General features: G+C 46.6%; 1 protein-coding gene across 5 annotated transcripts in view; it reads right to left on the reverse strand.

Moving 5' to 3' along the window:
• Window positions 1-13,714, reverse strand: part of OSBPL5 (oxysterol binding protein like 5) — a 202,603-nt gene that overhangs the window by 153,781 nt on the left and 35,108 nt on the right. The window contains exon 1 of one of the 5 annotated variants that reach the window (XM_075425242.1): window positions 5,168-5,242. The exons of 2 other annotated variants lie outside the window; for them this stretch is intronic. The gene's annotated coding sequence lies outside the window, so the exon portion shown is untranslated. Of the gene's footprint in view, window positions 1-4,320; window positions 4,451-4,607; window positions 4,680-5,167; window positions 5,243-13,714 lie in introns of those variants that run through there. 2 more of the 5 variants (XM_075425239.1, XM_075425241.1) reach the window with 2 other exon arrangements.

Below are 13,714 nucleotides of genomic sequence, written 5' to 3' on the forward strand. Positions count from 1 at the left end.
GTTAAAAAAGAGAAAAATCAAGTATTTCTTTTCATTCTGCCGAGATTACCCACAGTAACAGTTACCCAAACCATACAATGCAGAATTCCCTTCCTCTCCTCACTGGGATGCGGCAACTGTTTGCTGTGAGGAGAAAATTCCCTGTCACTATAATCTGGGAAAAGAGAAAAACAACTGAATAGTGCAACACCAGTGTAGGCTTTGCACTCTTAACTGACATCAAAGAACACAGGTAACAAAAGCCAAACTGTCTCTGCAGCACCGAAGATGGGAAGGAGCAACCACATGCGAACAGTTCTCTGGACCAAACTGCATTAGCATGGAAATTAAATTGCCTTTTAGAGCAATCTCATGATTTTGTGTGACAAAACTCAGGGAGAGCTAGCAGGACATTGCTTTTGCGCTCGAAGTGCTGGGATGCAGAAGGACCAAGTTCACTTTCAAGCTTTCCACTCCACACAGAACTAGACATTTCATCACTCAATGCCTCTCTTCTGCATCTTGTAAAGATAAGCACCAAGTCTGCTTTTGTCTTGGCCTCTGCTGATCAATTCAGACATCACACCCTTTGGGAGTCTACTACAGTAGCATCCCATTTTGGGAATACACACAAAATAGCTATTAATTTATTCCTTGGGGGTACAATTTCACATTGATTAATTCACTGACAGATTAGATGGGATTAAGTAGGCAGACTCGGTGTTGGGTTTTTTCCCCCCCCCTCCACAAGGATAGCTGCACATGTCCTGGTTTATTAAGGATGTGTACATTTCTCTTTTGCCTTTAGTGGGTTAATTTTACACTGATACTATAATCATGGAAATGGTAACCAGGTTGCCAAAACACCCAAACTCACACAGCCCTACAGCCGATTCCCAAGTCAAAGCTTGGCTTGGAGTGTAACAAAACACATAGAAAAACAATGATCAAGCAGGCTGCCAGCATGGTAAGGTTATTGATATTAGCCCATAGCACAGACCTCAGTGACATATTTCAAAAAGGAAGCCTGGATATACACCTAGCTGTTTAATAAACAAGGAGGAGAAAGGAGCCTTTTCTCTTACACATCTATAAATCCTTCACACCAAAAGCAGCATAAAGGAAATAACAGCACAACTTCAGCTGTAGCTCTATAAACACAACAGAACTATCTCAGACTACAGAATGAGGTATACGCTCATGGTTTTTATCCAGTTTGCAAGAAAAAAACCCACACAAGCTGCTGGACTATTGTAATCTTAAGAAAAAAAAACACTTCACATCACTCTCCTTTTGTGACAGGCAGAAACCATTTAAGGGTAACTTTTACTAGCCTGCTGTCATCTGCTTCTAATTTTGCAGAATATTCCTCTTTAATCCCTTGATCTTTTCGTATTACACAGATGTATACACAGTACCTAGAGCCTGATGCAAGCATGACACCCCTACACCTTGAAACAGCACCCCAGTAATTCAGAAATGCTGAAATTACTGAAGCTGTCTTGGCTTTTGAGTCCCTCAGTGATAAAATACTCCTGGTCAGCAGGCATTATTTTGGGAAATTTTTGCTATTTCCCAGCTTGCCTGATCCCACTTTACAAGCTTGGGAGAGAGCATCCATGAATTAATTTTGCTCCCACCACCTCCAGAGTAGCAATGGACTGAAGCATTTCAACAAGGAGTCTCAGACCTGCTACTAATTGAAGGCTGGCTTAAAATACCCAGTATGCTAAAATGTGCTGTGTCCAATTAGTATCACAACAGAAGCACACAGGTAGTAAATTTCGCAGGCAGGAAAACTGCTCTTGAAGAGTAACCCACCACCATGGCGGGGGAAGACGTGAAAAAGGCAGGCAGGTACAAGGGGAAGATGAGACTGCAAAACCAGGGCAGTGTGTAGCCAGGTGTGAAGAGAACTGCTTAGGATTTGGGTCCTCAGCAGCTCATCCTCTGGACCAATAAAGCAGCAGGCAGGAAGGTCTGGGCAGGATGTACGCTGCTCCTTAGCCCTCCAGAGAGGCTCAGCAGTTGCTTATCAAAAGGATGTTTTTCAGGATGGTTGTCTCCTTCCTCCTTCACTGCACAGCCAGAAAGAGCCACAGTGGCGAGGAGGGGCTGGGAGGAAGGCATAACCTGTGATTTAGACACAGCCCTGTACAATTAAATGTGCCAAACCACACTGCTCCATAGGGAGGGCTGCAAACTCCACATGCAGCAGCACCTAGGAGGAGTTTGCTCAGTCTCAGAAGCTTGGTGCTCTGGAAAGCACAGCACAAACACAAGCAATGAGTCAGGAGCCTGCACGAGGAGTAAGCAAGCCCATCCCCACAGTGAGACAGCATAGCCGGTCACTGTCATTCTTGCTCAAACCCACATGTATTTGGCATTTGGATTGTCTGTTCCCATTCCCTGAGCTGCTTCTTGTGTTTCCTTTACCTTAGTAACCACAGCAGGCATGCACAAACACCTACAGTGTGCTGCCAGAGACATCTCATGTTGAGGAGCGGAGGCGTGAGGAGCAGCATTTCTGGCTGAGAAAACACTGTGCTATTAATGCTCCAAAGGCAAGGAGGTCAGGAGAAGAAACACTAAATGCAGCTTTTCCCCCAAATAAAACAGGAGATCAAATAGCACAAATCCATGCAGTTGCAGAGGAAGGTCTGTGCTCCATGGCTCAGGAGCAGCAGGACCCTGCTGACACACTTCAGGGCAGTCTCATTTTCGCCTCTTCAGTCCCAATCCAGCACTAGAAGACCTTTGTCACTGGCAACACTGACAGTCTCACAATTGCCTCTGGCAGAGAACAGGTCCCTTGGACATGAAGTGAGTCTAACCCAATTGGTATCAGCTTAACTAAAATTTTTTATGATCTATGAACACAGTATGAATTAGTCGATCGAGTTTTGCTCTTAACACAGCACACCAAACACTGCTCATTACAGACTACAGGGATGGCATTTCCCCGGAGATATCCCAGATTCCAAACCACAGCGCCGTATCAGACACGGAACCATTTTTCATCTACTGCAGCCCAGAAAGCACCTTGGTAAATACCTAACCCAGCAGTGGAAACTGAACCACCTGTACTGTACAAGCCTCCCTCCCACTCACCTGATGAATCAGTGTTGCAATAAAGCACATGGAAAGTAAATTAAGCAATGTGAAAAAGATTACAACAGTAAATCTACCTTTCAGTTACATTCATGTAGTACCATGAATAAGTCATTCCTTAGGTTCACATCGTCCACTTGAGACCAAAACAGGCTGCAGGCAGGACCAAGGCCTCTATTTTTTCCCTTGAATAAGAGAATTGCCATCCCGACCTTGATCAATAGTGGCACAAAGTAAACCCTGGCACTGAACCACGCTCCCTTGCTGCTCCCACAACTTTTTGCCCAGCTCAGCCATCACCCTCCTCGCCAAGCAGGGGCGACCATATTCTCAGGGTCACCTATCACCCTACCATGAGCTGCCCTGCTGAGAACAACCATTGTCCACTTACGGCAGAAAAACTTACCATGTGCAGGGGGGAAGCCGACACAGCGTGTGACTGGAGTCTTATCTCCTTCCCTCCCAACTCACACCTCTTTGGAATCTTGCTGCCAAGAAGGAAAGGTGGCAGCTGGGGACACATCCAATGCAGCAGCTGCTCTCTGCTGTACAGACATTACTGAATACTATTATCTTGCACATCAGTGCAAAGAAGGGAAGGAATATTTTGACAACAAAGATACGCTGTAGCTGGACGAAGTGAGGAGGTGACTACACAGCTTAAAGGAGTTTTCTCCTCATTTATGTTAAACAATTCTTTCACAATACAGCACTTTAAGTTTGCGTAGCACTCAAAAAATGTGGTTTCTGATCCAGTAGACAGTTGTATGTGCTTATATATATTTATTGTTCGGGGAATGCTGCCTCACTTAGTGCAAGCTAAATCATTTCCAAACACAGGTCTACCTGGTTTTTAGATAACGATACAAATGGTCTGCAGTATGGTGCCTGTACAAGTGCCCATAGGGAAGGCGATTACTACCTACACCTACACGTAGTCAATTAGTGCAGAGAATCTCCTGAATATTTCCTCTCCATCCTGGAAGAAGTACTTGAAAAATGGGTTCCACTGACCAGATACACCCATACGTCTAAAGAAACGGTGTCACCTTGACAGCCTGCAATCCCTCAACATCACGCCGGCCACGCACCCGCCGTCCAGCCACGCCACGCAGAGATGCCGGTGAGCGCGGGGGGAGGGCACCCCACAACTCCCACCGCCAAACCCCAAACCGCAACAGGCACACACAGCCTCGCCGCACACAACCCGGGTACAGGCAGCAGGGTTACCTTCCCGGAGCTGCCAACGCTCAGCCTCCAACCGACACCGCTCCGCTCCCCAGACGACTCCGGGATACCACGCTGGGCTTAAAAACAGGCAGCGAGGACGAGGGGAAGGGCTGGCTCTTGGAAGGGAACGGACTTCTGGGGGTCGCTGGGGTGGGGCGTTTGCTTTTAGAGGATATTTTGGGGAGGATGGGGTTGGGGGTATTAGGGCGCGGGGAAGAGGCTTTCTGGGGGCGAAGGGCTCGGAGACAGCCGGCCCACAGGCTGGGCAGGGGGGAGCCTTGCCTTACCTCACCGGCCCGGGGCGGCCGAGCCCCCCGCCCGGCACCGCCCTCAGCACGCCGCGCCCCGCCGCCGCGCCGCCCGCATCGCCCGGCCCGGCCACGCGTGGGATGGAGCGGGGGCCGGCGCGCCGGCCCCGCCGCGCCTCGCCCCGCCGCGCCGGACAGCTGCTCGGCAGGAAATACCAAAAGACTGATCCAACCGCGCGAGGGAGGGAGGGAAGAGATGGGGGAACAGAGGAAAAAATAGAAGGGGGAGGAAAAAAAAAAGGGAGGAAACGTGCAAAACGCGGGCGGGATCGGCGCGGAGCGGACGCGGGGCTCGGCTCCCCGCGGCAGCGTCCGCACCGCCCCGGCCTCTCCCCGCCGGCAACGCCGCGGCTCGGATTGCGATTTCCCCCCTGGAGTTTGTTTCTTTCTTCTCCTCGACACAGGGAGATGCTGAGTAAATACAGCGAAAAACCCAGACAAACCCGAAACGCCCAGACAAAAATCACGCAGACCCCCCCTCCCCCGGCTCCCCAAGCAAGCAGCTGGCCCTCCCTGGAGCTCCCCGCAGGAAAGTCAACCTGGGGAAATGGCCACGCCGAAGCCCTCCAGCCGCAGGAGCGCTTGGTCTCAGCATCCAGCCACACGCCGCCTCTCAAAGGCGCCCGCGCAATGTGCAGCCCTGACACGCAGCCGGGCGCGCTGCCCGCTTCGCCTGTGCGTCCGGAGCGAAAAATCAGCCCCACGGCGAGCTCGGACCGCTGAGCTCTCCGGAGGCGGGGGCAGTCCCCGGCCACAGCCTGCCTGCCCCTCGGGCAGGCATGACTTCGCAGGCAGCACAGTGTCCGGTAAAGCGTCAGGCACAGAACGCGACCCAGGCATGCACCATTTCACTGCTGCTTCTTCCACCCTGCAGGTCCCACAGTTCACCCCTGGACCAAGAACGGGAAGCCAAGCGGGACTTCACGCTGCCTTCATTGCCACGGGAAAAAGGTAATGCCAAAAGTCCACCAAGACTCAGAGTAGTAGAGTCAAAAGGCACCCGAACTTTCTGAAACCAAGAATCACATGAGGGAATAATGTGACCAACACGCGTGCCTGACTTTCTTCGCCGAGTCTGAATCACCCATGTACAGCTGAGCTCTTGGGGTAAAACACAGCATGGAGCTCCAACTCGTGCTTCTGAAACCAGAAGTGCAAAACCAGATACCCAAAGGGCTCTGCTACTCCACCCTTCACAGAAAAAGCTAGATCCTTTTTCTCTTTAGTGCATGCAGCCTCTAAACCAAGACAAAGACCCACCAGCTCTGATGTTCCTCATGCTAGGAAGCCAGCTTCCAACTCTAAAGAGCAACAACTCATTAATTGAAAAGGTCTCCTAGATCTAATAGAAAAATCCTGAAATCATCCAAAGCTGCAAGCTCAACTTGGACCAGGACACAATTTCTCTCACTTATTGCCTCCAGCCAGCTATAGCCCATCCACAGACTACAAGGCCACACCCTCCACCACTTGTGCCCACCTACCTAACATTGGCTAGCAGAAGTAGCCAATTTTCTCCTGGGGAGCTTGGTGGGACATAGAGCAACATGCACTGTATCTAGCTAGCAGTACAGCATAGTGCTGGAGAGAAAATTCACCATTTTTGCTCTTTCCTAGAAGTTCTCATACAAAGCAGGACTATAAATGCATCATAAACTAGACTATGAACAGCTCACACAGCCTAAGCCATCCCTACTGGTCAAGAGCCACCATAGCCCTTCTGTACGCATTAAATAAGGCCCTGAATCACTTGCATAGGCAGGTAATTATTAAATTCACCTGTATTTGTAGTAATTTCTGCCATCATCTGCAAGCTGTGGAGAGTTGTCATGGTTCCAGCTGCCTTCAAGTTGACTGGGATTTTGACTTAATCCTCACCAAAATTTTACCAAGGGCAAGCCTGTACTGTGCAATGGGGCAGGGCACTGGGTGGAGATGCCAGAACAAGCATGAGCCGAGGCCTCTCCTCGCCCTGGCTCAGGGCACTGCCAGGCAGAGCTGCTGTGTTGCTGGCAGAAGCAGCCTACCCCGACTCATACTGCCTCTCCCCCTCCCTCTGCCTCCTGCCCTGTCTGCCCCAGGCCACACCAGGCTCCTTTCTGTGCCATTGGCTCCCTCCACCCTTCTGCTTTTAGGGCTGGCTCACTCAAATGCAGCCAGGTAGTTTGTCAGCACCTTGCCTGGTCCAAATGCCTTTTTCACGAAACCATGGGCTTGACATTGATCCTGCTGTCTGCATCCAGACTGGCTTTGTCCAGCTCTGGCAACAGAAGTGGCTCCTCGGCTGCTTTGGTATGGAGATCTAGTGTCTCTAGCATCCCTACACCAATCACAGTGGGACTCAGAGTCCGCTTTCCAAGGACTTCTGTTTTGAAGGTTTTTGAAACCCTTCTAAAAGTGTTTTGGCTTAAGTTTTCTACTAAATTTTCTTCTCAGGTAATCATTCCACTATTATTAATATTTCATATGTTCACTGCCACATCGCCACACAGAACTCATTTGATAAAAAACTGAGCATACAAAAACATTCCTGTCAAAACAGTGAGAGGCCCTTATAAAGAATAGTACTTCATGTTTTCCTATGTGCACTAGGACAGCGCATGTGCCATTAGCGATGCGCATACGCAGAGCAAAAGGCTTGCCAGTTAAACTGTCAGTATTTTGTAAGTAAAACTGGACCAGCAGAGAAAATTTACATCAGACTGACGCTTTGCATCATGTATCCATGGCATTTCTGATGTGGCCTGGGGAGCCCTGAAATCGGGTTTGCAGTGTCTTCAGACTTGGCACCAGATGGGTCCTCTGACTGGGTTAGACAAGAAGCAACATCCATCACTTCCCTGCCTATCTGTCAAAGACAGGACCTGGACCCGTTCTCCCCCTTATACGTCCCCTACAGAGTGTGGGGAAACTGAACCACACAAACACTAATATTTTTAAAGTTTATTTCCCACAGCCCTCTAGTGTCTGTCCTGTTAACAGCCATTTGGAAGACAACACAACTGCTTGAGCTCTGCTTGTTGTGGTCACCTTGTCTGCGCCATCTGCACTTCAGGCAGATACACCTGAGCTGCACGTCAAACCCTAACGGGGCAGCTGGGGAGCACAGAGCTCGTGACCCAACCCTGAACTTGGGGTGAGGTTTGCTGTGTGCACCAGCTTCTGTCCTACCACCACCTGAGCTCCCCAGCTTAAAGCTAATTCATCAGGGTCCTCCAGATATGACGTATTCCTTTGAGAAAGGCTTTCTGACAGATGTACGTGGCAGTTAGGGCTGAGGTCCCTTCTGATTTCCAGTCTCCTTTGCAGGAAACCAGCCTTCCTTTTAGGGTGTCTGCAGCTGCAATATTTTCTTTGGGCATTTGCCAGTTTTGAAACGCTTACCTTTCTCACCACAGCAACATTAACTGTGTCCTAAGAGGACTTTGTAAACTGGTGTGAACGCTGTCATAAGCAACGGTAACAGAAACAGCAAAGCACAGTAAGCTGTAATTGTAGGGCTGGGAGAGTGAAGTCAGAGTGATTCAGGTGTGTTACTCCAGTCCTTACAATCCAATAATGCAACCCAGAGAACTTTACAGTCGGGGCACTTCAAAACAACGTCTAATGTCCTCTTATGACAGCCTCAGGAGATATGCAAGAGCATGGTATCAGTGCTATTTAAAAATCGTGGTAAAGGGAGACAGGGAGGTGAGCTCCAGCAACGGACGGATCACAGTTCTTTCAGGTCAGCAGCCCGACGTTTCCTCTAGGAAATGATTGCAACGCTTTCCCCTGCATCCTCCTCTTTGAATCCTTCACCTTTTGCTAACTGCTGAGCTCCTCTTCCCCTCAACAGAGATCAGACCCCATCTATGTGAAATTATCTGCAACAGTTCTACAAGCTCCTGTTTATGACTAGAAAGATTATTAAACACCATAAAAGCCATCACATATATTTATTTGCCTCTATTAAAATGGAAATTGAGATGAACAATCATATTCTTATCGTTATAATTAGTACATTGTCTCTACAGCCATAACCACATTAATCAGACACCATGTGAATGGTTGTTAGCATTGCAATACACTTGCCCTTAAGCTCATGACACAGAGTGAGACAAGAATCAGGAAGCTTTAAAACAAATGAGTTAAAAAAGAAGTTATTAAACATGGGTCTTTACCATTAGCCATAAGCTTCAACACAGCTGTACACAATTAATTATAAGAAAAAGATCATTTTTTACCCCCATACATTTTCCAGTGCAAAGTTCCTTAGCAAAAATATTTAATGCCATAGCTGCATAGAGCAGGAGTTTCTTGGTAATAGTACTCTGTCTGTTTAGAGCTCAAAAAAATAAGTCCACAGCTAAATATGTTTGCTCATTTTACATTCTGAAAAACAGAGCTGCTGCTAAACCAGGTTCCTAATTGCAAGCTTGCTAGAACGGGTCTCTGGGGAAGTTAGAAAAAGCCACAAGCAGCTCCCTGGGAGCCACTGCAGATTGGAGTCCTCTTATGGCAAAAAGTAGAGGAAAATTTTCAGCAACTGATGGCTGCTGAAAGTTGGGGCTCTACACAGGAGGCTCCACAGTGAGTAACAAATACTGGGAGTATCAGCTTTGCAAAGAGTTTCATGTCACACTGCAGAGCATAAAAGCAGCAGCGTGAAGCCTTTGCAGCTGGCAGTGGGCAAGCATCAAAAAGAGAAGAATGCCACCATGTTTTGATACTGCAGACTGTTCTTCTGTTTACTTTAGCAGCTCCTGCCTGTTAGTGTGTGTTCCCTGCTGAGATGATGTTTCTGGCTGGGTTTGTTTTCCTCAGTTTGCAAAGGTGATTTTGCTCAAGTGTTACGCTAGTGAGAACTTTTCTCCTGGCTAATATATTCACCGTACAGTTACACAGGTTGGTTCCCGTCCTTCTTGTGAGTCTGCTGCTGAGATGGGTAGATAACACAATTCTAAGATCTTGTTTAGATCCTGCTGCTCTGTATTTCATCTTATTTTCTGCTGTGTTGTTTTTTACCTTCAATAGTCCCTATGGATTGCCTTGAATTCAGCTTCGGAGACATTTCGTGTGAATGATGGATATTGGCCATGTTAGTGCCGTGCTCCCTGCCTGGAGCAGTCCTAGAGAAGACAGAGTAAGTAAACAATCTGAGGATCTTTCTTTACCCATACACTGTGGTCAGAAGATATTCAAATGTTTACATTTGGGCTTTGAGTTACAGCAAAGAGGTTGCCTGGCTAGGAATTTCACCTAGTGGGCTAAGCCTCCAAAAGGCTCACAAGCTACTCACAGCTCTGACAATCCTTTAAAAGAAAGTTTGAGCTTTCAGAAAAGAGTCTCCAGCATTAGACTGTAGCAGAGGCTTCAGATGCAATTTTAAAGACCTGCCAGTAACAAGATAAAAGATCACAGGTGTTCTTACCAGCTTCATTTTCTCCATACAACCTGTCACGTGCTTGGATGGTGCCTGGCTCTCTCCAACTTTAACCCCAAGGGTATTTTTCAGGAGTCTAAACACGGTGTCATTTCAACTACTTCCACCCAGACCTCATCCTAGAGAGGTCTTTTGTGATCTTAAGTATCTTATATTAAACAAGACGTCTTTGACAGATCTCACCTTCCCTACCCTGCACCCTCGCTAACACAAACTTCTGTCTCAAGGGGGCTCACCTTCAGGAGTCCTAGATTAAGGTCTGTGCTGGGAGGTGAGACTGTTCTTCCACACACCTTGGTCTTGCTACAGCTGGAGGCAAATGAGATTTAGTTGTGACTACCTGAGATCCTAATTTCTTATTGCTCATCTGAAAGCCGTTCACACCAAGCACCATGAACCTATTTTATTTTCCTCTAAGTGTCTAAGATAGCAAATTAAGCTGAAAGATGCCATTATGACTTTGTCGTGAAAAATAGATCAAAGAGTTTAGTCACCACTGATTTGCTCCTGCAAGCCTTGCTAGTGAGTAACTGCAAGTTTCCTCTCAGAGGACAGCCCAACATGCTGAGCTGATCTGGTGAGCAAGGTTCCTTCTGCAGCTAGCAGCAGGCTGGAAAGCAGCCAAGATATCTAGGATCTGACAAATTGTCCAGTGAAATCTGGGCTAGATTTCAAAACCCTTGATAAGACATGACATGAAACCAATTTGCTATTCAAAAACATTTCAGTAGCCCTTGTTCTTGGTCATATTTCAAGCTAATAGCAAAGCAAGCCAGCTGTTACAAAGCTTTGAAGGATAAAACAAAAACATGCATGTATATGTAAATATATGCATACAAATATATATATAAATAAACTTTTTGCGTGGCTGGATAAGATTAGAACATCCACATCAGTATGGATAGCTGACATGTTTCTGAATGATCACAGATTTCTTCAACAGGTACTGGGAAATGTCCATACAAAGTCAAACTTTATAAACAGCTAGGTTTTTTTAGTTTATTTTTCTTCCTGCCCCAGATAAACTTTGGAACAGATGCCAACAAGTTTAATCTGTCTGGACTGAGTGCTGTTGTCATACAGGAAACCTTTCAGTGAGAAGAAACAAAAACACGTCTGTCTATAAAAGATTTGACTATCAGACCCATAGATGTAGACACACAGATCTTTGTATAGGCCAGTACCAATCTCTCTACACGTACCTATTTATTTATTGACTTATTGATACTCTGTCCATACATAGATCTGGATCTAGGCAGACAGAACGTCACAGCTTAGTTCTGCTTTGTTTGTTACTTCATTCCTTCCAGAGAGGAGCATTTTGACTTACAGATGACTGAATCTCATCCCCATCACCCCATGTATGCTATTGATCTGAAAGTCAGGCCAGAGACTCACAAATCTGATCTATTAGTAGCTTTGTAATAACAGTATATCATATTCTCAAGCTTGCAGCTGCTTCCAAACATTACAGGATGTGTTTGTCCTCATACTTGACCCCTTTTATTTTGCCTGACTCTTGCACCCAGCTCATCCCTGTTACATTACGGAACCTCTTACAGCTTCTTTCCTGCTCTGCTCTCTGAAATCCATCTACTGTCTCCATTCATGATCAAGCGAAAAAGTCTCCTTGACTGTTGCAATTCCTTTTAAGGATTCTTTGTTATTGCTGATGGCTCCCATGAACAGGACACCTGCACTTGCCACAGGGGCTTGAAGGAGCTCAGGAAGAGAAGGTACAATAATATTCTCTGCTACTGCTTAGTGGCAGCTGGCTTATTGGTTTGTCAGCACAGAGGGATGCCAGTATTTTTAGCCGCCTTTTGCTTCAAACAGGGAGACCCATCCAGCGTTCCTGTCACAAATTACAATTGCAGAACAAAAGTGTGAAGCCTGGAAGAACAAAATCTGTTTCCCAAGAACAGATCTAACAGTATCAAAGACCATGCTTTGACATATAACCCACAAGGGCAACACACAAGGGTGTGTTCCAGAGTAAAACGTCCATCTCTTTTATGCCACAGAGGACCTGACTTGATCCCATTAGACCTGTGCTAATAAAGTCCAAACACAAAGGCAGTCTCAGAGAGGATGGCTGGATTTAGCTACTATTTGAGTCTTGAAATAGTGGAATAATAGTTTGGGATGTATGACAGTGACCACAGAGAACAACTGTAGATATTCGCTCCATCGTTTTGCAGATAAAATTATTAATGCCCCAGCTGTTATCAGCTCTGATGAACTTCATTATTCTGCTGCCATTTATCATGTCTCCTGATCCCCTCAGACACTGAAATCAAGCTTGCTGTGGTGTGTGGCTTTCTCATGCTATTGCTACATTAGCAAGCAGGAGCAGATCTGTAGGGGGAATAAATTGGTAGTGAGGATGCAACATCCACATTATTTGCATTTCAGAGAGCTGGCTTTGGACTAGCTTTAGCCTGGTCCCATCAAGTCAGCATCCGTCAGCAGCTACAGTGAATTAGGTATGCTGCTGGAGTACATCTTCCCAAGCTGTTTCACTGAAAGGGAATCCAGGTGTGTGTACTCTGAGACTGCTCTGGCTATGAATCAAAGAGCAGTAAATAAAGACGATCTGGAGATTTACCTCAAAACCACATTGATGAGCTATCTGAAAAAAGAGAGTGACACATCTGAGATATGAGCAGGCTGCTGACTGAAGAAAGAAATACTGGTGGAAAGAAATACTGCTGAACGCAAAGAGACAGATTTTAGGATAACGTGTCACCTTATCTACTGACTGGTTAATAGCTCCTCAGGTTTGCACAAGCCCTGGAGCACACTTCTTAGCCCTTCTGTCATAGGCTTCCTCAGTTGCTACCTAGCAGTGAGGGTCAGGCGACTCGTCCCCACTGTACACCTAGGGGGGGACAGCTGTGCAGCAAGTGGGGCAGCTAGCCCAGTGGGGCACCCACCGCTGGAAGCAGGACCCACAGCTGGAGCACCGCGGCCCCACATTCCACCCAGGCCTCCACGGAGTGCAAGCCTTGCAAAGGGGCCAAAGGCTGCTTTCTTCAGTCAGCCACTGTCATATGGTGGTTTTATGCTACTGTCTTGAAGATGAACCAAGTTAGATATAGCAGCCATCCACTCTGAACTCTCATGGTAAAGGTACAAGGATTAAAAGTAAGACCAACTTCTAAGAACAGAAGCCTTTTTAAAAAGGCAGTTAGTGAAAAACATACCATAGTTTTGAAAAACAAATGCTACCTGTGGTTAGATAGACCAAGAAATTGTAATAAATATATATGAAATGTGTTAAAGTGTTACTACTCATATTTATATTTGTATGACTACAGGACTAGAGGAGTAATGTTGATTAGGCATATTTGAATTAAACCAGAGTTCAAGACCATCAGTGATCTCTTGCTACCCAGAACAAGAGACCCTCTGGGACTCTATGACGTGCAATTCATCCTTGTCCTACTTCCCATTTGATTCTTGGATACAAAGGCAAGAGTAGAATAGAGTAGAATAAAATATTCTTATCTGATCTCAGGGGGAGAAAATAATTGCATTTGAATATTGGAGAGCTAACTTTGCAGTACTTTGCAAAAGTACCTTTAAGTAACCCTTGGCAAAAGAGTTTAAGCAGAGCAGAATGAAAATGACGCTTCCGGGGATGGAGGTGGGGTGGGGG

This window comes from Opisthocomus hoazin, chromosome 7 (genome assembly GCF_030867145.1).
Source record: "Opisthocomus hoazin isolate bOpiHoa1 chromosome 7, bOpiHoa1.hap1, whole genome shotgun sequence".
In the NCBI taxonomy this organism is placed as follows: domain Eukaryota; kingdom Metazoa; phylum Chordata; class Aves; order Opisthocomiformes; family Opisthocomidae; genus Opisthocomus; species Opisthocomus hoazin.